We start from the raw sequence: 24,292 nt of genomic DNA on the forward strand, positions 1-24,292 counted from the left end.
TAATATCACCAAAATGTTAATGTTAATTATAAATCCTGTCCATTTAATACAGTTCTAATCGTTTTACAGCCGAAGCCCAAGAAGAATGAAGCCAGTTGATTTGAAAAACAGAAGAATCTGACTAATTAAAACTGTAATGAACCAGTTGCATCACATGTCAGTAAACCCTTCATTAGAGAGATTCAATTCTTATATATTTTTCAAATTAGATTAGATCCTCTTAGGCATGGAAGACACAAGAGATGATCTGCCATTTTCCACAAATGATTCTTCTCATCTGCTCTTTGCTGGAGGGGTTTTGTTGCTCCACCTTTAAAATACTCCATATCTGATTAAAGTCAGAGGACACACTTGTGTCAACTTTCTTGTGGGATTTCCGGAGTGTGTTCGGGATCATTGTCGTGTTGGAAACGTCCTCTCCTGCCAAACTTCTTCAGACTGGGAGTCATCTTTTCTTTCAGTATTTGAGTACACAAACTCACATTCACACTGCACATTGCACTCATGTAGCCCCTTGTCAGCACACTCTGACCCCCATGTTTCACAGTCAGCACTATATGCAGTCAACATCCTTCAGGCTTATTCTCGCGTTATTTGGCAAAGTTTAATTTTGCAGATTTGTGCTGTTTTGTTGGTGATCATTTTCTTCTTGGAGGTCAACTTTATGTGATGTCCTTCCTGCTGACTGATCAGCCGCTGAAACACCACTTTCCACAGATAATCCTTTTGCCAGAAGCACTTACCCGTCTGTTTTTCAATACAAGGTTGAGTCATGTTTCGAGGACGGCCTCTGCACCTTCTGTTATTGGCTGTATCACTCTTCCTATACCTCCTCTACTGCTGCAGCAGCTGTGTTTCAGCTTATGTCACAATCTGGTTTCTTTTTTCACGCAGTTCCTCACCATGTGGAGTTGTTTCGCGTCAGACACAACCCAGGCCAAAACTGAGGAAACCGTGGTGTTCACAGGTTATTTTATAACCTCGTTCATCCAATTAGCATTCATTCGAAATCACAAGTGTACTCACATTTGTTGGATTTGGGGCATATATCTTTGATGTAGTCTATCTAACCATTTTTTAATTATACATATGGTCAAATACTTAAATTACAACTTAGAAATATTACAATTATTGCAAAATGATACAGTTTTGAATATTGAACATTTTGTTATATTACACAGAAGTGTACCAAGTTTTGTTGTGTACCAAAGACTTCAGATTCAACAGTCTGAGAAGGGTAAAATCAATTGCGTAATACATGCAATACTATTAAACTGGTGATAATGGGTCACATTGCTTTGTTCTAAGGGGACACAAGCCAGAAAGGTTGGGAGCCACTGGTTTTTCTTCATACCCTGCCATCTGCCCATGGTTTTATACTGGATATTTCTGCTCAAGGATGAGAAAACAAACCCAATCAAGTCCCCCTTTCCTTGCGCTCCCTGATTTGATCATGATGTGCAACGCTGAAATACAGGGAGTGGAGAGAACAGATGGTGCGTAGCTGCTGGACTCTGACTGTACCGGGTGCTGACACTTTCCATTTGAAGCCCCCCCCCCCCTTCATCAGGGAGGAGTGTTGATGACATGACATGCCCCGTGTCAATTGCAGAGGTTTAAGAGAGGCTTCCAGATGGAGGGTCTGGCATTGACGTGGAGGAGACATGACTCCATATGGATTCTGTGTGTCATTCCTGCCTGTCCTTGTATATGGGTTCACAGTGAGATCATCCACCTGTCACCTCCAACATACAGCCTTGGTTTGAGGGTCAAGATGAAGAAAGTTTTTTTTTCTCTTTTCATATATTGTAGCATGAAAGAATATGTCACAGTAGGCATTTTTTTCTGCCTGTCAGTGTTCATAGATGCACTGCTTTTCAAACAAGCTCAAATTATTTTTAACAGTGTATCAGCCTGGAAAAATACCCTGCGCCTGTTTACCGTTATGACCCACATTTAGGCAGCGTCCACACTACTATCTTTCAGTTTTAAAAGGTATCACATGTAGGTTTACGCCTGGTGTCTACACTACTCTGGAGTTTTCAAGCGCCTAAAACAGAGACTTTTGTAAACGCTGCTCACCGCGTTTCAGTTTGAAAACCTTCGGAAACAATGACGTAGACACCCACGGTCGCTCCCTGATTTGGTCTCATCAGTCACATTTAGGGTCACACATAACGAAATACAAGTGTTACTGACCTTGTTGTCTTTGCTCGCAGCTGTTGTGCATTCTCCATTTTAACACTGCAACTCTTTGCTGCTCCTTGTTCGTGGTATTTTGTGCAACTCATCAATGCAGATCCAGATAATCTGGTTCCTGTTTACACCGGCTTGTGCAGTGTATGTGAATGGTCATGTGATATACGTTTTCAGGTGTGTTAGTATGGACGGAGATCTTTTCTTTTTTGGTGATTTTTGTTGGGTTTTTTTTTTTTTTGCTTTTGAACATTTTATTTATGGTAGTTTTACAAAGTTAAAACTCAAATAATATAGACAAATATAGGACTTAGAGAAAGGACTAATAACTAACTAACTAACTAACTAACTAACTAACTAAATAAATAGATAAATCTCAGATATAACAAAACCCCTTCCCTGAAAAGAAAAAAAAAGTAATAAAATAAAATAAAGTTAGGGCTGCATTCTCAGTAGTATCTAAACATCTTCACTACTTACAAAAAGAACGGTACAAGGTTATGCGACACTGAAGGGATAGCTCTATTGGTCCCTCATTTAGATTAGTTTCTGCAATGGAGTTAGGAGGTTCATCTGAACAAAAAGTGTTTTGGTTTTAAACCAAACGTAGTAGTGCAGACATAGCATTAATTACATAGATCTTTTCAGCTAGTGATACAGATCGTTGTTCCCATGCTGATACGCTTCTGTATCTAACAAACAGCTCAGTTTCTGTTCTTGGTGCCAAATATGTGTAACATGGTATTGTACGGGCTACTGGTCCAACTGTGAGAGATAGACTGTCCAAGCTGGTTTGATCATTCTCTTAGAAATAAATACAACATCTCACCCACACAAACACACAGAGACAAAGCACAGATCTGCTTGCAGACATAGACACACAAACACACATTTACATGCTACATATTTCTCTGTTAAACAGCACTGGAAATAGCAACCATCTCTTGCAAAAACAGACCCATGTATCAGTGGAAACACACATTTAATGACAGATGCATATGGACCTCCCTGCCAACAGAAAACACTGATACAATGTAATTAAATGAAAACCGTCTGCTGTTTTGTTCATATTTTGGGATATTTCGGGACCTGTATAAAAATGACATAATGGCACAATTTACTCATAGGATGCACAGAACAGAGGTGGTGGCAATGTGAAGTGTGCGTGGAGTCATGTTTCGTATGCATCCTTCCCCTCGGGGGAGTTGGAAAACTTCTTGTAGCAGTGACTATATGGCTTATGTTATTACATAATTGGATCAAGTAGATTTTGTTTCCATGGCTATGAGAGAAAGCATGCTCCAAACTATAATAACCAGTCACCATTAACACACCACTGCAAATACTGTATAGTATAGGAGAATGTATGAATAACTTCACATTTAGACCTACAGCACATAAAGGGAAGACAAATAAACATTTTGCTGCAATTGTAAGGATACTCTTACATCTAATGCCTCAGTGGAAGACTCTCGGGAGTGCTAGTGAATTACATTCCACACTGAACATCCTGGGGGTCTTTTCTCAAGGCCTCATGAGAAATGAGGCAGGTTCTCAGATGCCGATAAGGGCTGGTGACAGACGGCCACCTGGGAGACTGATAGCCAGACCCTTCTTTTATCTCACCTGGCTGAGAAGAACGAGACCTCTGACCAGGCCTGCAGAGGCTCAAGCGAACCTTTGTTGTCAGTGTGACACGGCTGCATCGATGGACAACAAAGAGCCTCTCTCTGCTGGGCAGCAAGCTTCTCTTCTCATCAGTAACATGTGCTGTGAGGACAGGTACACCTGTGTTTCTGTAGAGTCTGTTCGTGATGTGGGTAGAGCTGCAGTGTTTATCTGCTGTTTCTATGTCTGAGGGAGATCAAATGATCAGCCCTGCTATGGCCCACTGAGTTTGCACATCACAATATGGTAATAATAATAAACTTACAGCATGCGGTCCTCAAGCAGAGTGTGCAACGAGTCTTATAGGAAGGCGCAAAGAAATTGGTGGTCAGGATGAGGTGGAAACATGATATAAAATAAACAGTTTAAAAAGTTTAGTTTAACTTCTAGATAGTCATTAAAGCTGCATTATTAATGTTTTTATAACAAAAATGGATTCATGTGTGATGTGAAAGGGTTCTCTCGTAGTGATTAACCCACAGGGAACCATTATGTGATTGAAACTCCCATCACATCTATGGATTGTTTTATATGGCAGCCACTGCAAATACTCACAACTCACAAGTGTTTTCAGGGGACAGTGATGAAGTGATGAACCTGACTGGGACACACTTGTTGTTCAATGCTTTGTGACTTTTGAAGATAAAAGCATTGAATTGAATGATTGAATGAATTTGCAGCACATGTTGTCAAATTGATGAAGATGTTTTCTTTATTTGCTTGTGTTTTATCTGTTTGCATTTGTTTTCTTAAGTGTTCTTTTCTTGGACACTAGACAGACAAAGTTAGCTACTAGCTCATGAATAACGAGAAGCAATTATAGCTACAGAGCAAGATATTTCCCTGAGGAGATGGTAGAGACCAGACCGGAGCTGAAAGGTGAAAGGTTTAACATATGTCATTTCCCGTAAGGAAATCGCTGATGAAACATACCCAACTACCCATCTCGACAGACAGAGGCGAGCTGCCTTTGTAAAGATTATAACTTGTGTTGTAGTAGATGTTCAGTTGTCTACAGAAGCTAACAGCACAACAACTATGTCAGAACTTTGTTAGCTTGTCCCTGTAATGGGCCACAGTGCCGGAAATTAGCTAGCATTTTAGCACTTCCTGTTTCCTTGTCCCAAAGTCTGTCCGTTTGACTAAAAATAAGGTCTGTGGTTAACATAAGCTCAAGACATTTTTATGATTTATTCTACGACATAGAATCCGTCAGTAAATACCCCAATCCTCATTTTTTTTTAAAGGTTTTACGTCTCTTAAAAAGGCAAGCAAGTGGCTAAGCGAGACTACAGAGGTTGTCGGGAATATTAAAGGTCACCCACTGACCAGTCCACCTTTACAGCCTTGTTCTGTTTATACTTGCTATTTTGGTGTAGTTCACTTATAGCCTAACATTAGCTTTTTACTTCTGGGGATATTTAGGTTTCAAAAGTATAAAAGCATAAAAGTAGTTCATGAATGAAGATTATCGTGCTGAACAAAACATGTCAGTATCATAAACTTTTGTTTGTCACAGAAGTTATTTTCTGCAGTAATCCAACAGCCAATGTAAAATTCCTATTGGCTTTTCCTCAAAGGAAAAAAGTTGATGCTAAAATCCTGGCTAGCCCACAAAAATACATCATTCATGTTGCACGGTATAAACAACAACAAAAGAAATTCTATGCAGTTCTGCTGCCCCCAAGAAGTCCGAAAAATTATTTATTACTGCTTAGAATTAATGCAAGTGTAGCGTATTTTAAAGTCATGAAAGTAAATAAATAGTAACAACAGTACATACTGAATTAGCTAATGTTAGCATAGCTTGCTAACTGTGAACTTTCATCATCCTTGACAGCTGATGGCATCAGTGCTTTCGCTTTATCTGTGAGTTAATAACATTTATACGAAGCATTTTCTCGCAATCTGACCTAGTTTAGTCTTATCATGAAAGAAAGAAATCACCCTGTGGAGTAAATGCTGACAGAGAGCCAGCATCAGCATTAGCAATGATTTCTGAGAATTTGTGACTCTGTACTGAATGGTTTAACCTGAGGGCACATAAAGTACGTGTTAAAAATGATTTTAGGACTTAGATCATTTTCCATGACTAAGCAATGGTGAGTAAGCTGGTGATGATGTGTTAGGACTTGGGTTTGTAATGGCTGGTATGGTGTAATAGTAAGCCGACTATGACCCAGACTATGGTTACATTCCTGGAATGATGTTAGTGACTCAAACTGGCTCGCAGAGGGAACATTGTGTTTGGAGCACAGATAATTGTTGGGTCTTATTGCCTAATCCCGCCACAGGATTATCGTTCTCATGACATGTGTGTGTTATACAGTAAATATGTATGTTGTATCAGGTTGAATTACCACTGCTCTGTACTGCGTAGTTCCACTTCTTCAACGTACAAACAGTGACAATAATGGTTAATACTGACCTGTTGATACCTTATTTGTGGATGTCATTTTATTGTATTTTAGGCTATAGGTGATCAGTTTTTATTTCTTTTGATTAAAATGACCCAAGATGAAGGTTTTTAACTTAATTATCTGAAGCATCTCTTATCTTTAAATTCCTCAGATTAGGTTGTTTAGGTCCAACTGTATAGTGAAGCCTTCTTTCAGGTCAATTACAGCCCTTTACTAATAGCACAGTGTTGATACACACATTTACATAATGGATGCACACACATTCCCATGGTGCATTTGACTTCAACAGAACTGAAAATTATGTGAAAAGTAGAGGGTTTTTTACCCACCCCCCTAAATCCAAAACCAGGAAGCTGCAAATGGTTTGATAAAAAGAGACAGACAAAATGGCACCATAGTGTTGTTTACTGTACCTGTCCTGACGCTTACTTTCCAACAAAACATCAAAGCAGCAAAACTGAGCCAACTGTGCAAACACAATGGCAGCCACCAGCGAATACATCAGTGTTAAAAATAGAAATGTGGTAATATCACGTACTGCTCAGGTAGACCATCAATTTTTTTCTTTATAGGAAATATGTCAGCTGGTACATGGGGGTGGGTGGGATATGCAGACTGGGAACACAATGAGTTTTATTTTATCACCATTACAGGGGAGTTTTTCTTTCTTAAACACCAGGTTCCAGTTGAGGTGCATTGCTTTATTCCCCAGGGTGGGACAGAGATTACTTTAATACACCTAAATGCTTGTAAAAACACACTATCCATGGTGATGACATTGTTGTATGAGGCTAGAGTCACGTCATACTTAAGTGAACTCCTTTCAGCTCTATTGGCTAACAAGATAATTGAGGTTTGTAATAAAAAATAATGGACATTTAACACATGTAATATTCACGCCACTACTTGATAAATGGTCTGTATTTTATTGATGACCTTTGACCTTATGTGTTGCATGTTCTTGTGGTCTTAAATGTTATATTTGACCTGCTGTGAAGGGAGAAAAGTAGCAGATGTTGACATCAATTAGCAACGAGTAAACACATGAAAACAAAGGTCTGTCACTAAGTTCTATGGAAAGTGTTAAATTCAACACACACATGTCAACAGTGAGAAGGACTGGCAGGGCTTACACAACACAATGGGAGGCTGTCAGTGCCACCATCAGCAGTCCGGTAATTACCTAACACTTATTTCAGTTGTACTGTAAGAGGAGCCCGGGCTCGAGTATCACTAAAAAGGCCTTGATCAAAGAGATCATGCTTAAGTGGTGACTCTCAATGAAGCAGCACAAATCTTAACATTTGGAAATGAAATGAGGCTGGATTATGGTTAACCATGATGTAAACCCAGCAGAGACATAACACAAGTCAACAAATACTTCTCCCAGGTAAAGTGGTAACAGCAGGTACTGTCTCCTGAGGACATCAGTCTGGAAAAAAATACTTTGATTATGATTTTGATGATTAACAAAATACATTATCAGGTCAGCCCAGTTATGTGCATATTGCATGAGTCAGCACCTTGTAATGGTGGATGTGTATGTCGCGTCAATTCAATAATTTTTTTCCCTGTTCAAGGCTTTTTTTTTTTTTTTTGTGGGAGTGTTTCCTAATGCAAATCTAGGGTCTAAAGTTTGAGGGTGTGATAAGCCAAACAGTTTGTGACTCAATTTTGTGGTTTTGGGCTATATAACGAAAATTCACATGACTTACATTTACTCAAGTACTGCTCTTAAGTTCAATTTTGAGGTACTTAAGTATTTCCATCTTGTGATATTTTATATTCCTATTTCACTATATTGCAGAGGAAATATTGTCCTTTGTCCCTTTGTCCCTTTATTTAACAGCTGTAGTTACAAATCAAAGGCTCTGTATGATGTGTGTGGTGTTTTCATTTGATGCTTGATGAGATATCTAGCCATGCAGACAGGGTGATGGTATTCTCTGACTTACGTGATGTCACCAAACTCTAGTTGAACTAATGAAATGAGTAATAACATAAGTTATCCTAACAAATACAACACAGTCAATAGAAGGGTGAGAGAGCTGTTAATCAAGCACAGTTTGTACACGCACACACGCAGGCATGCGCACACACTTGTGTGAGTAGACTATGGGCGAGTATGCATCTTACATACAAACTATAAGATGAATTTACAAAGTAAGATGCATTATTATTGATTAAACTCCTAAACAGAATTTGCTCCACTTTGACCAACAACACCATAATGTGCTTTTATTTTTAATACTTAGGTAAATTTTTCTAAAAATACTTACCTACATCTTCTTGAATAATATTTTAGGTATTTGTAGGTATTTTCCTTGTAACAGTATTTTTTACATCGTAGTTAACGCAATCTTACCCTTATTCTATCTACACAAATCATGTTTGAATGAAATCATCCAATTCCTTTACTGGTGATGTAGTAGGGTCATGTAATAAGTGATAAAGGACTTCATTAATACAGCACTTTTATCCAAAGCCCCTCACCATTTGCTACCCACCTACCCACAACCACACACACACACACACACACACACACACAGATGGCAGCCACCAACCCTGTGATTAATGGATGACCTGCCCCATGTGGTCTTTGCCAAAAGTTTCAAACCAATGTAAAATAATAATTGCATATCTCATATAAATCTCCTTTAAAATACCTAATTTCCATTTCTGTTCTGTTCTCGCTCTCTATTCTGATACTGAAAACTACACCGTCGCATTTGGACTTATGAAGGCTAATGACAAGACTCACTTTAATACCTCAAGTGTAAATGTAGGCTCTAAGAAAGATACTGCTGATTCTTCTTTGTGTTGTAGTTGCCATCTAACAGACGATAGATAGGCAGATAGGTGTATATAGTGTTTAAAAGACAACACTGGTTTATCCAGGCTAATGCACAATCCTCGACAGTGTTCCAGTGCGTAGACGGCTTCCACAGATAACACGTAAAATGCTTGCATTGAATACTGAGCACACCATCAAGCAGCTGGAGGTGTGTCCAGACCCACGAGAGTCAGCAAAAAGTGTTACATAAGATCTGACTATTATTAAAATGACCCGTTTCCTTGTTCGACCTGTAAGTGACTGAATAATCTGAGCAAAAGTGTCTTGAGAGTCTTTTTTAAATTAATGATGTGACAATCCCATCAACACTTTCATTCAGATTCTACTTTCACTTTGATATGTGATTCTGCCTTGAGTCAGTGAAACGTGCTCCCTGTGAGGATTCATTTCATTTTTCTGTTGTGCTGTCACCCTCCCCACTCCGCCTGAAACACCCTTCCAGCTCTGTTGAGGTTTTTCAGAATCTTGATATCCATGCCAGCTCACCATTTATCTGATGTAACAGACTCTAATAGCTACTTCTGAGAGATTCTTCATTAGATACTGCGTCGCGCTGCAAATCCTCCCCTCCCTCGCTCAAACTTTTCGTGAGAAGACGGTGCAGCAGAGAGTTGTCAGGGCAGAGCCACCACACGTGATGGTTGTGCTGTTACAATAACTCGTCGACAGCTCATCTTACCACTGAACACCCTCATCTGCTCCCATCTACTGAGCAGTCGAGGCCAACAAAACAGGAAGGTAATGATATCAACAACAACAACAAAAAATGCAACATATGCATTTTGCAAGATCTTCAATCTCTTTGTGCTAATTTTTGAGGTGTATTGAATGCATTTATGGATGTACAGCAATTCCCCCAGTGGGTGCGTTTACATCCATACATGTGTGCTTTCCAGAGTCACAAGATTACAGAGCATCGCAAGCTTCTGCTGCTACAACCTCGTCCATCCAGTTTGGTTTGTTGTATTCAGCCCGACACACACTCTCCATTACCTGGTGACAAACAGGAATGTAAACTACAAAGAATGTCAATGCAAAAAAATAGAAAAAAAAAAAAAAAGACACTCAGACACATGGGGCAGAAGACAGACACTTTTATGAATGGAAAAAGCCTTACTCACATACCATTCATAAATCCACCTGAACGTACATGCATCATGAGAGCGGAGAGGGAAATTAAACAAGCTGCAGAGTTGTGAATTAAAATGACTTAATGTTGCTTTTTTGGCCACTCGCATCTCTCAAGCTAAGACACGTAGCCTGCACAGCTCACACGTATAAAGCTTAAGTTGCAGTGGCTATTTTTTCCTCCTGGAAAGTTGCACTGTAAATGCACTTGCCAGCTGAATGTGTGTCCTGTCCATGGGAGCCAATCCAAACACAGAGAGGAAGCATATGTTCCTCTAGCTTGTAAAAGTTATCTGAGGCTGTCAGTGCACATCAAAGTCCTGCTGAGACAGAAGTAATCCAGAGTGACAGGCCAGCCTCTCACCTCTCTGCCAGAGTACCAAAGCCATGACAGCACTTCTTTTTTTTTTTTTTTTTCCAATCTTAAGTTAGAGAAACAAAACAATCCCAGACGATCCGGGCAGTGCTTTGTACACCTTGTTAGCGCCTTGGCAACCATGGCGCCTGGCGTTACACTGGGAGTGGATACATAGCGTGGCAGCATGGGAAAGTTGCATATGACTCCAAAAATCACACTGTAAATGGCTGGTTGTTGAATAGACGTTCTCAGTGGATGAACCATGATGCATCAGGGCCGTGAGATCTTATTGTATCATCAGTGAGCAGTTGGAGGTCCTTCTGTCAATCCAGACAAGAGGGAGGGACTCAGTCCGACCAAATGAAGACCCACCAACGCTGAGATCTAATTAGAGTTCAGTCTGAATTATTAGAGCATGTCGACCGTTGGACACACCCAAACAGAGTCTGAGGTCAGACACACATTTGACCACAATTAGACCTGTCAACATTTCTATTGTAGGTTCATCTACACCATAATGACAATATATATAATATAATACACAAGCGTTTTGTTTTTTAATTAGCCAAAGATGTAAACATGGCTTTTTTAGGAGAAGTGGTGTCTTAATCCCTGGAAATACAGAATTCAGTTTAAAATCAAATTCAAATAGTCTCCAGACAGACACAGACTATCAAAATTAAAATGGGACCATTTTGTTTTTAAAAAAGTAAAAGTTACATTCAAAGAAAAATACAGGGGTAAGACTGTATTTGTACAGTAAATTTAAAATACCGTTTAGATAAAGCAGCTTTAATAGTTTCACCAGCCAGTTGTTAACTTTCTCTCTCTGCTGTTTAGTGCCAGGAAAACAGGACTGCGGGTTAAAAACCGTGGTGGCCCTGAGAGATCTGCACACTGCAACTCAAGAAAACACATGCAAATACTCACAACACAACCAAATACAGAGAAGTGCTGCAAGTAGCACAGATGACAACAGAAGTGTTTCCAGCGGACACAAAAAAGATGATGAACCTGACTGGGATGCATTTGCTGTTAAATGCTTTGAGACTTTTGAAGTTAAAAGCATTGAATAACAACCGCCACACAAGTACAAGCAAATACAAGCAAATACAAGCAAATACAAGCAAATACAGAGAAGTGCTGCAAGTAGCACAGGCGACAACGGAAGTGTTTCCAGGGGACACAAAAAAGTGATGAACCTGCTTGAGACCTACTTGTTGTTCAATGCTTTGTGACTATCGAAGCTAAAAGCAATGAGCAACAAGTGCGTCTCAAGCAGTTTGGAAACACCTCCATTGTCGCCTGTGCTACTTGCAGCACATTTCTGTATATAGTTGTGCTGTGTGTATTTGCAGCCCACGTGTTGTCAAATTGATCAAGATGTTTTCTTAATTTGTTTGTGTTTTGTCTATTTGCATGTGTTTTCTTAAGATGACGTGCACTGAGCTCTCCTGACCACCGTAAAAACCAATGAGAGCCGTGAGAGTGAACCAGAAAGTTTAAGCTGTGGACGGTAAAATCAAAACCATGTGCTGAAAGATGCTGCGATGAGTTTGTAAGGTTGAGGAGTCAGGTGATAATTCCACTCCTTTCAACTGCACATGATCAATTGTTCAATTATTAGTGTCAAAACATTTGAGTGCAGCTCAGTGTTAATTTGTGGGATGGCTCTAAATGAAAGAAGTTTAGAAGTGTTGAAAGGCGACCATTGTTGCACCACACCACCGCCGTTGACAAAATGGTTCACTGCTCACTCTCCCATGCCCTCAAAATCCTTTGCTGCTTTTCAGATTGGTTGCCCAAGTGCGCCGGGATCTCCGCCGTCACCTTTATCTGCAACATGTTGCGGAGCTGTGACATTCTGACAATGTTGTGGCAACATGATGAGAACGTCATGCTTGAGAGATCTGTCGCCACGGTTTCACAGTTAGTTTGGGGTCTTTTTTGTGAGTGTGTGTGTGTGTGCATGTGTGTGTGTGTAGTCTGTGAGACCGTTTCCTCCCAACACAACAGGGGACCGCCACGCTTTATGGGTTATTTACTTGGCGACGGTTCTTTTGTCGTGTCTGGGCCAAATCACCACTATTCTTCTATCACAGCCATCTGGGGCCTGGAGTCTGAGTTTGAGCTGTGATGAAAAGCAAATTGGATTTTGAAGGACTGAAGATTAAACTAGTTAAGTCTGTTGATAATGAGTTACCAGGTTTTACCACAAAAAAACTAATTGTATGAATCATTGTTGATAATTAATACATGCTCATTTATATCTGCTTAGTTTCCACTTGATAATCGCTGCCATTAAATACCAACCTGTGTCTAAATATAACCAGGACTGGACAAGCACATGTCTAACAAGTTTAGAAGCTACTCTAGAAGCTGCACCTTGTTCCTATTATTTGAATGCAAGTGATTATATTCCACTATTCATTAGAGAAAGTGTGCCATCCAAAATAAACATGCGTGTATTCGTATGACGTGGGTCGCTCTCCTAATGTGATTAAAAAAAGGGCAACTTTACCGATGCAGCTGCTTCACACGGGTCTGTTGAACTGAACCCTGATCACACGGCACACACCCTCTCTAACACGATCACTAATGATAGTGATAACTCTTATCCTAAGATCTGAGCAGCTGAAGCAGCAGAAAGAAGCACCTTGTTGCTAAATTCAGCACGGCCGTAACAGTTTTTAAACGAATGATACTTTAATCTGAACGGTATTTAATGATGAATATAAAGTGACGTTTTTGATCCAGAATGCATAGAATGAATTCATTCAATTTAAACACATAACTGTCTGTTTAATGTCTAATAATGAGCTGTTTTCCCTCCAACAGTCGAATCATTTTTGATCAAAATTAAGCAAATAAAAACAGAAAACTCAGTGACCTCTGTGTGTGTGTGTGTGTGTGTGTGTTTGTGTGTGTGTGTGTGCGTGTGTGTGGGTGCGTGTGTGCACTGCATTTGGTTTTCAGCTCAGATGATAAGGTATGTTTTGCTGTGTTGCTCTCTCTGTATTCCTCCACCCTTCCTTCTCTCAATAGAATCAGATCCGCTGGGACTCTATTTTATTTCTGTCAGGGGTTTTTTGTCATTGGTGGGGGAAGAGGGATGTGGGTGGAGAGGAAGTAGTTTGTTTCCACCGTAGGTTATAGAAACATATTACGCAGTGGTATTTATTTGTCTTGGTAGGTCTTCTTTTTTTAGGGTAAAACACCACCCATATCTCTTCTTCTGTCCTCTCGCTAACATGCTATCATTTCTAAAATAGTTCATATATTATTTCTCTTTTGACTCTGTATATTTTACACACATGAATTAATTAATAATACATCTTATAAAAGATTATAAAAACCTAAAGGTATTGGTTTAAATAAAAGGTGCAGGTTGAGATGCACGACACCAAAATTCAATTGAGGAATTAACTTTAAACTGAAGATGGAATTTAATAAGAGATTTAATGTATTTTCCAGCAGCTGCAGAACTGTTTATAATTCAAATAAATACTTAATATAGCACTTATCAAAGCAGCAATTACAATGTGCTTTGCAAATGGCACAAGGTAATAGAATCAAGTGAAAACCACATATACTGGATAGATTTTTTGATGAAATAGTAAAAACAAATAATAAAATTAAATACCAAACACATGTACACATACAGTGGGATCCAAAAGGTAAAAAGACTTTTGGGCCCCAGTATACATTTTCACAATATATAAATCATATATACGCACAGAGACAAACTCATTCACACATTAAAAAAGAAATCGCATAGTAAGGACTTTGAATTTTCTCAACTGTTAAAATGCTCATCCTCAGACTCAGCGAACACTGTTGACACTATCAGTGGGAGCTATCAGCACAGTAATAACATACCTGCACAGCAGAGTGAGTCATTTACCTTCTGCCCCTTCTCAATGGTGTGTTCTTAGAAACATAAACATGCCAGACAATAAAACGTGCTAACACTTTTCAAATTAACAGTAACGGCTGTGAAAAGTGATGATGAAAAGCTCCCATATTTATGTTCCAGACTTAGGCAGTTTTTCGTTGGTTAAATGTACTGAAACCTGCAGTTCTGCATGGACGACTTTTTTAAAAAAAGACAAGTTAAAACACATTAGAGAACACAGGGAAAAAGGCCTTTTATATACCTCACTTGTGTCTAATTGTGTGTAGTTCATTATACTTTTGCACTGGAGCACAATTTGTAAATCAACCTGTTGTTCTGAGCCATTACTAAATCAATAGAGCTGATAAATGAAGGGAAATTAAATTGAAAATGACAACAAAACAAAAAAAACCTCGTCAGCATGACTTAATCTGCCTCTATATGACACTATCTGATACCGTAATGGCGTATCAGCAGCAACCACAGGCCCAAAGGAAATACCAATGCCCCACCGAAACAATAAGCTCAGAATGTACAGTTCAGAGCCTGAATAGACTCTCATATGGGACTATAGGGGAGGGGTGGGGGGCATCTCCCATGGCTTCCTCCTGCAAAACCGGCGACCACACGATGCCCTCCATGAACTGCACACAGCTGAATTCTGCATTAGTCGATAATAAAATGAAAAGATCTTAATGACATCATTTCTATACAATATGACAAACTATCACCAGGCTGTTAAAGCTTGCTTGAGTAGTACAATTATTTTTTCTAGATGCTACATTATCTGTGTTTGGAAATGCAGTTTAAATTGAAAAGTCTGCAGCGCTTTACTCTGCAGCGATGAGGCGACTCGATGGTCGCTGGGATGGATCAGACAAATCATGATCAATGATGACTGTTATCAGCTTTATGATTCCAGCCAGAAGCACCTGCATTAATAAAAATCAAAAAGCCCAAAACTTAACAAATGTAGTCAGGAAAATCCTTAGTCTTACTTCCATCAGACATTTGTCCTGAGTGCTCCAGTAAAAAGAAAAGCAGAGGTCCAGAGAAATGCACCAAAGGGATAACAGTGCAGTCAGTTATTAGCAGCTGATGTTTACTATGGATTATAATGATTTTCTGTTTCTGTGGAGGTGTGTTCCCCCAAAACACCCAGAATGAAGTGGATTCACCGTATCTCTTTTTCCACTGTTGTTACCCAGGAGGTCTGGGAGAGGAACCATCACAAAGAAACGCCAGGTGAGTGTCACCAAACAAAGAACCACTGAAGAGCTAAGAACAGCTGCGAAGCTTCTCTGGAGATAGGAAAACTATTATCTGGAGAAAGTATCCCAGAACATGGTACAGCTGAGTCTGATTACACTCCTCGTGACGCTCTTCCTCTTAAATCCAACACAGCATCCCTGTTTTTGTGACACTGAGATTCAGCATCAAACATTAAAGAATAAAAACATCGGTCCATACAGTCGTCTCCACGTAAACAAACGCGCTGCCTGCAGCATCCACTTTCTTAGGGGGACTCGCATCAGATCATCCCACAGTTGTGGCTGGGCATTTTATACACCCTTTGTTTTCACATGACTGGCAAAATAAGTCACAGTTTAATGCTTCAGAGGACTGATGCCGGGGTTTGTTTGGGCTTTTCCAGCCATGAAGACACAAACATAAGACAACAATTTGTAATGTGATACAAAGACCGTCTGAGCTTTTGAATAACTGGGTCAGTTCCGTCCCCGTTTTGGTCGTGTGATGAGATTCTGATAAAACTACTAACTAGTCTAACTAGTTTCTGTGTTTTTCATATTTGCTCTTAAAACGTGAACTGAGTTTACATATAAATGTCAGTTTACTTTCATGAGGAGTATTACTGACATATTTATGACAGAAAGTCTGTAAGTCTGGAGTCAGAAAGAACTGTGCACTTACAAGGCAGGGGAGACATGGAGTGTTGCAGGGAGGATGTGTTTTTGTAGGTTAGCATCACCCTGGTTCCCTCCATAGAAAGCTAATGAGATTTTTTACATCAGCTTTTGGATTATTATAGAAAATAAACTCTGTGACAAATAAATACAAATGCCAGAAGTAAAAAGCTAGTATTAGGCTATCAACAAACTACTTATCTACTGCCACCACAAAACTTCCAACTTGTAGTTTGATTTAGCTCTGACCTCTCCTACAAAAGCCTTCCTTCTTACAAAGTTAATGAGCGCTTTCAAAAATGCGAGTATAAAGGCACGAGGCTGTAAAGGTGGACTGGTGAGTTGATCGGTTTTCATGTTCGCCTTAATGATGTTTAACGTCCCCGACAACCTCTGTAGTCTCATTAGACTTGTTAGCAACGGGCCTTTATAAGAGATGTGAAAGCTTAAAGAAATCAGGACTGGGGTATTTACTGATGTATTTCATGTCATACAGTAAAACATGAAAATATCTCGAGCTTGTGTGAACCACAGGCCTTATTTCAGCAATCTTACCAAATACCCATTAAAAAACCCCATTGACTCAGAGATGAGGGAACCTGAGTGATAAAATGCAAACTCATTTCTGGGTTTTAGGACTCATTCCTGCGGCACTCTATAACTAGATGCTATTGAGTTGCACTGCTGCTGCTTTGATTTTACCAATACTTTTTTAAATTACTCAGAACAAGGCTTTGGTTTTTGCTGCAAGACAGACAGGTGGTATAATCTAAGTATCTAAGTAGTAATATTATTTTCTAAATATCATTTTAAAGTTTTGCCCCATGAGCTCTCTGCTGGGCTAATTACCGATCATCACGGACCTCTACTTTCTGCTTCTTTGAATGTTCCTGTTTGGCAGACAGGAGCTCTGCCTGGGACAAGACGCTGCACCTCGCGTGACTTCCACCTCTGCAGGCCGCAGCCTATCCTGCATGACTGTCCGTCATCATTACTTTCTTGTAAAAACACCAAGGACAGGGCCAGGGAGGGGGTCACCGAGGAGAGGCTTAGCCTCCCTTTGAGCACTGCTTCACCTCTGACCTCTCACAGGAGGAAAGAGATAAACACAAGGGGGGAGACAACTAAGCTTCAGTGACTTTTAATGACAGCCCTGGTTTGGGTTAGAATAGCAACACTGTCATCCTGCAGAGACTAGATAAGATTAGGCCTCATCAGGCAGGGGAAGAGGAGGTAGCCTCTGGTGCTGGGTTTCCCTCTGCATTCATCTGTATGTGTGAGAACAAATGTGTTTTTTGTGTGTGAGGTGGAATTTGCATTAACATATAGACACCAGCGCTAACACCACATGTGAATAATGACTTCCAAGGTTGTTGGGTTCAAAGTTTCCTGCAGGAAACGACCATTAATAGGCACAACACTGCCTGAAGCAGCATTTGCAAAAATTCAGTTTGGAACAGAACTCATGGAGGGAAAATGTGTCTGATCAAACTTGTCATCACATAATCCTCAATTCATTCCTTTCACACAATAATCCACAAAAACAAAACACCTCTGCCTTCATTAAAAGCTATTCACATTCTATTCATTGGTTATTTTCCATGGGCTTCTTGTCAGTCTCTTCAATTAGGCCAATAAAAACAAAGACTGATGACAACAGTTACGAGGACAGAAGCGGGCAAGGCTTTTTTAGCTGGCGTGGATTTGAAAAGCGCAGTCATGCGGCGGAACATGTAATAAGCGTCCCATTCTTCCCAAAGAAGTACCAACAGTTCAGCTGGACTCCGTGGACCCCTGAAAAGGTTTTCCTCCAGTAAGACAAAAAAATGCGACATGCACACCGATTCAGAATTCAGGGGGAAAATGCCCTTTTAGTGTGAGAATGGAGGGGAGACGCCTTCACGGGCTGCTGACTACGCTTTGGCAAGGGCCTCCGTAGCACTTGGCCGGACAAAAAAAAGGCCATACAGATAGAGGTACCTCAATGAGCACTCAGTTAATCTGCAAGGTCATTAGGATACTAGAAACACTCATTAGCATCAGTCTCATGAACTTAGATGGAACGGGCTGTGTGTGTGTGTGTGTGTGTTTTTTTTTTTTTCCAGTGACGGAAAAGAAAAGAAAAAAAAAAAACACAGGATTTTGTGGACTCCTGGGAAATATTGGAGGAACGGGGGGGCAGTTTGACATTTGGAGTCACCGCAGTCATTCAATCGTAATGAGGCGCTCGCGGTTGGACCAAAGCAAAAGGGTTTGCCCCAGTGCTCAACTCTCCCTGACTCATCGCCAAGCCAGATGACAGTTTGGTTTGGTGGTAGTCAGACCAATCACGCGGCGGCAGGTTGATTCATCTCTAATGGAAAGTAATTAACAAGAGGGGGCCATACGGACAGTCCTGATGTGTGTGTGTGTGTCTCTCTGTTTCTGCATGTGAGTGCAGGCACTTTTCTAATTGTACATACATTTTCCTGACTGATAAATGTTGCAGATTGTTAAATTGGAAAAGACATAAAATTCCTGAAGCACAGAGTACAGCAGTGAAGGGTCATATCAGGTTGAAATACCAAGCAGTGATATTTGTCAATTCATTATAAACATGTAGCGTTCTTGTCATATCCCTGTTGATTCAAGTCAAATTCAGTGTGTTTGTTTTTTGTTCTCAAGGTTGTCTGTCATACTAAACCAGTATGAATTGATTTTTTTTTTGGCCACTTGGCAGCAGCAGGACAAAGAGTTGCTTGTGCCATTAACTGTTTAGCTGGTTCCAGTCCCAGTTATCAAGCTACGCTAACATTTGCTAGTTCAGGTTGCAGTAGGCTACATTAATGTTCTTTAGAGGCTAAGAGGCGATTTATAACATGGTTTCTCACTGGGAGCGGATGGTGGCGATTATGGCTAAAACGCCTCGTAGAGCAGAGGGGAACAATTCTCTGTGGGTTCGTCACTACAAGTAAAACCTCTCACATTACACACAGTCATTTGATATAAAATAACTGATTAATGCAGCTTTAAATAATTTATCATTTTTCTTGACTAATGCACAATGGTTTGGCACTTCTGTTGCACCCGCTCCCTGGTCGCTCCGCTTTGCTCTTTACAACATCAGATAAACCAGGCCTTACCTGACTCAGTACGCCATCCAGGTCTTGGTCCAGGCCGCGGTTATCTCTCACCTCGACTACTGCAGGCTTCCCATCATGCACAGTGAAAGCCTTGTGCAGATGGTCCAGAATGCAGCAGCCTGAACTTAATCATACAGCCATATGTTCCTTCTGGACCAGTGTGTTCCTCCAAGGAATGTCCACCCCTGCACACAAGGCAATCTCAGTTCAGAGTCCAGACTGTTCCGGTCTGTGGTTCCCCAGTGGTGGAACAAGCTATTGTATACACCCTGTATTCATGTTCTTTCACTGGACTTAAGTACATCAATGAATTAAAAAATCTATCATTCTTAATCTCAACATATTAACAGAATACAGGCTTGTGTTTGTTATTAAATTAAAGGTAAAAAAGAAATATGTAATTTTCAGTTTTGTCTTTTTGTCAATAAATTCCATCAGGTCTATTTGTCAAATTACAAATTTCTCTAAACATTTTCCTCTAACTTATTATAGCATCAAAATCTAACTATAACTTGAATGAACTGAATGTAAGTGTGTGAGCAGCTCTTTTCAGTGCCTAACCGTGACGAGCACACAGAGGGTAGAACTGTGTTTAGTGAAGTTGTCAGAGGCTTTCCCCTCAGTTGTCACCCCTATGATGAAGCACATGTGCGTGACTGCTCTGCACCTTTAGAATAGCCTTGGGCAGTTCCCTCCATTGCTCTGTTTTCCCCAGAAGTTCACAGCATTGATTCAAAGAGAAAGATAAGCCCTGTAAGTGCTGTGGACGGCGTGCAGTTCTTCCGAGGTCCTGTGCATGCTTCCACTAATTCCGGACATAAATCAAAGCAATGGCCCTTTTCGTGTGTCATTCCTGTTTGCAGGTGACATAACTTCTTGATACAGCTTACTCTGATTTTTTTCTGTACAAAACTATGCTCTGAATGTGAGAAATGCTGTTAGAATCAGATGTGATCACTGCCCTGCCAGGCTGGAACTCTGCAATGTAACTGTACCTTTACTGTGTGAGCAAATCATCACCTGCACACACCTTCCTGAGCTCCTCCCTGACCTCCATGCTCACTCACACGCGATGAGCAATTGAGCTGTCAGTCAAGCAGGAAGGGAAACTGGTGTTGAAACTGTGCAGTGAGGAGCTTTGGGGGCCCAAGGCAGAGGCCACTGTGTGGGCCCATTTACCCTACAGGTTGTTCTATAGGTAAACTCACCTCACTGCACCTTTGAGGGGGATTACCTCAAAGGCTTGACATCCAAACACAAACAAATGTGGGGTTTAAGGGCTATATTTAGCAGAGACTGGGCTTAGTGTGATTGAGTCTATGCATGAAACTGCACTGATATCTATAAATGGTAAAAATAAGATAAAGATAAAGATAAATTTCAAATATGTGCATCCTCATGCAAATATATGTGGACCCACTAAAAAACCCTTAGAACAGTGGTCTAATGGTTTATCTCAAACTAAACAGTTGACAATGGTAGAAAAATGTTATTGTTAATGTTAATGTGAATATCAGAATTTTATTGGACAGATCTCGGAAAAAATTACTTTTATTTTAATGAATTTATTTTAATTATTTCTTTTTAATTTTATCTCTGATTTTATTTTATTTTTTTCCAATAAATGAAAAAATGAAGGTCTTGGGATATTGATTAATATCGGGGATAATAGAATGGAGGTTGGTTTTATTTTATTATGGATTAAACTGTGAAGCTGAATTCATTATTGCCATTCAAACAGGATGTTCAGGTTCACTAGTCACACACACACACACACACACACACACACACACACACACACACACACACACACACACACACACACACACTGTGGCTAGTTAAAAAGAAAAAACAAAACAAAAAACATGCATATTATATTTGCCAATTCCCATCACTTCGTGTATTATCAGTTACAGATAATAATAATTTAGATAGTAACTTGTCTGCAAAATTACATTTATTAGACCAGATGAGAGGATTTGCTTTTTTTTTAAAAGGCAGAGGGACGTGCTGGGGTTTGGTCTAATAACTGGGTGCTGCCAGTAAAGGAGGCTGGGACCAGTTGTTCATTCACCAGCTTGTCTCCACCCTCATGGATCCATTCCCTGCTGGAATAATGCAAGATCACACAGGATCACCTTGTCAGAGGTTCGTCCAGGGGAGGACTGTCAGAGAGCCATGATTCAGTAAGTTTTTGTGTTTTTCATTTACTTTGCCAAAATATATTTAGTCTCAGAATTTCAACAGGGAATACAATTCACTGAAAATATTGGAATTAAACATTTGTATTAATATAGTTCTATTTAGATTTTTTAGATTTAAATGCATCATAAATAATCTTCTCCTATCAAGAAAAACTATAAAGGCCAAATATGGTACTGTTTTAAATGCTTAGCTACTTTATTGATAATGAAGCTATAAGGTCACAGGAGGGTTTAACATATACTTAAAAAGCATGAACCTTAAATTAAACATATATATATTTTTCATATTGTACTTTGCAGACCAGCTGCACTGCAGCAATCTCATTATCATCTGTTTCAAAACATGATTTGAAGACTATGGGTACACATAAAGCCTATGGTTAATATATTAAGTACAGTAAGGCCAGCATTTTATGTGCTGAATTAAGTAGGATACTACAATATAGTATTATATTTAAATATATTATTTTTTTTATTCAATGCCTCAGTGTTTCTGATTATCTTCCTCTGCTTAGGGTCTACCCATGAAACACAAGTTAGTAAATCGGACTTTTTTTTTTTATTACTTTTTTTTTAGCCAAAAAGAAGAAAAAGAAAAAAAAGAGTGGTATCAAATTAAATGTGGCGGGAGTTTGTGTTAAAAGTAAAAGGAGCAGCTCAGAGGAGCAGTTAAGGGTCAGAGGGCATCAGCACCGGGTTTATCTGAGCCGCTGTCCGCGGTGCTGAAGCTGGATCACCGAATCACATCACAACCAGACCAGACCCGACCAGACCCGACCTGATCTGAGCAGGGGGGGCCGAGCAGAGGACGGAGACCCACATATCATCTGCAGACTGAATAAAACGCACATCCAAACACTCGGATAAGAAATAAAAAAGGAAAAAGCGAGGGTGAGGCTCCGATTCTGGCAGTGAGGCTCGGCTCATCCGGCAGAGCAGAGAGGGACAACATCGATTATTATCAAATAAAAAACAAATAAATATATAAACACGTGATTAACAGCTGATTATCAATCAACCTTGATCAATCTGTGGTGGCGCGTTTCCACACTCTCTCATATATCCAGTGTTACAGCATCATTAAAGGGAAATACAGAGGTCTATAATGAGTCCTGCAGGACAGATCCGATGTTTGTTAATTAGGGGGAATTAATGAGGTTGGCTACAGCACGGGGCTCGCCTCCTCCTGGTGGCTTCATGGGAAAGCGCAACCTCACTTCTGTTAAAACAGCTTCAGACTGTGGCATCAGAGGAAATACAGCAAACAGTTGCACAAAAAGCAACTTTATAGTTACAGACCTCTGTTCTCACTTCAAAAAAAAAAAAAAATAGAGAATCATTTCTGGAGGTGGAAGGAGTTCAGATTCCGGTTTGTAATTTGTAACACAACCAAAAAAAAAGCCTTTGTATATTTGATCAATGGCGAGGCCAGTGTTTCTATATTTATCACGCAGGAGCATCACTGCCGTGCGTGTAATGTTTAGATGTGCTGTTTTAAAGGTTGCACACACGTTTATCAGCATTCATCTGGACACACTATACAGCACATCCTTAAAGAGAGAAGGAGAACAAAGCTTTTAAATCCGCAGCTTAATAGAGCAGCTATAGCTTGTTTTCTAAATGGTAACATAAGACGTCACACCTGCGTCAGAGCAGCAATTATATATGGATGTTTACATTGGATCTGAGCTGTGTAATTTATGTTAAAAACTTTGAACTGTCGGGTATTACCTCCCCTCATGCGGGCACGCACGTTCTTACCAGCGCTTTGACTCCGAGCCTTGATGAGGAAGCCATAAAAATAATGACACAAATATTCAAACTGATAGTATAGGGTATAAGAACTAAGCTATATAGCCTATAATAATAACAATAATAATAATAATAATAATAATAATAATAATAATAATAACAATAAAATAATAATAACAATATTGTATATTATAATATATGATGTAATATATTATTCACCTATTATTAATATTAGTCGTATTATATTCTAACATTTTAACAGCATGCACATGTGTAAGTAGCTTATTCTGATAATTCTACTAATAAGCCTACATCTCCACCGCATGAAAATAAATAAATAAATAAATAATGATAATAATAATAGTGACTTTGTTAACTAAGCTACTTTTCTCAGCTTTTCACAACTAGAGTTGAAACGCTGCCTTTACAATAGCGCCTGTTGCCTGTGGGTAGGTGAGGGAGGGAGGGAGGCAGTGGGAGAGAGAGGTGGGTGGAGGAGGAGTTGGTGGTGGGAGTGTGGGGTGACACCCTTTGCAACAAACCTGCCCACTGTAACAAGGCTCGGGCATATACAGGCGCTGACGGGCCGTGATGCTGCGCTCTTTGGGGATAAATGACTTGACGCGCCGCTGTGGGGCTTCAAAGCATGCATGCTGCGGACAGAGAGCAGGGAGCTCACACACACACACACACACACACACACACACACACCCATACGCATATACACACACACACACACACACACACACACACACACACACACTGCTTTC

The sequence above is a fragment of the Seriola lalandi genome, unplaced genomic scaffold, assembly GCF_002814215.2.
Source record: "Seriola lalandi dorsalis isolate HSWRI2012SDOR001 ecotype SW California unplaced genomic scaffold, Sedor1 jcf7180002054795, whole genome shotgun sequence".
In the NCBI taxonomy this organism is placed as follows: Eukaryota; Metazoa; Chordata; class Actinopteri; order Carangiformes; family Carangidae; genus Seriola; species Seriola lalandi.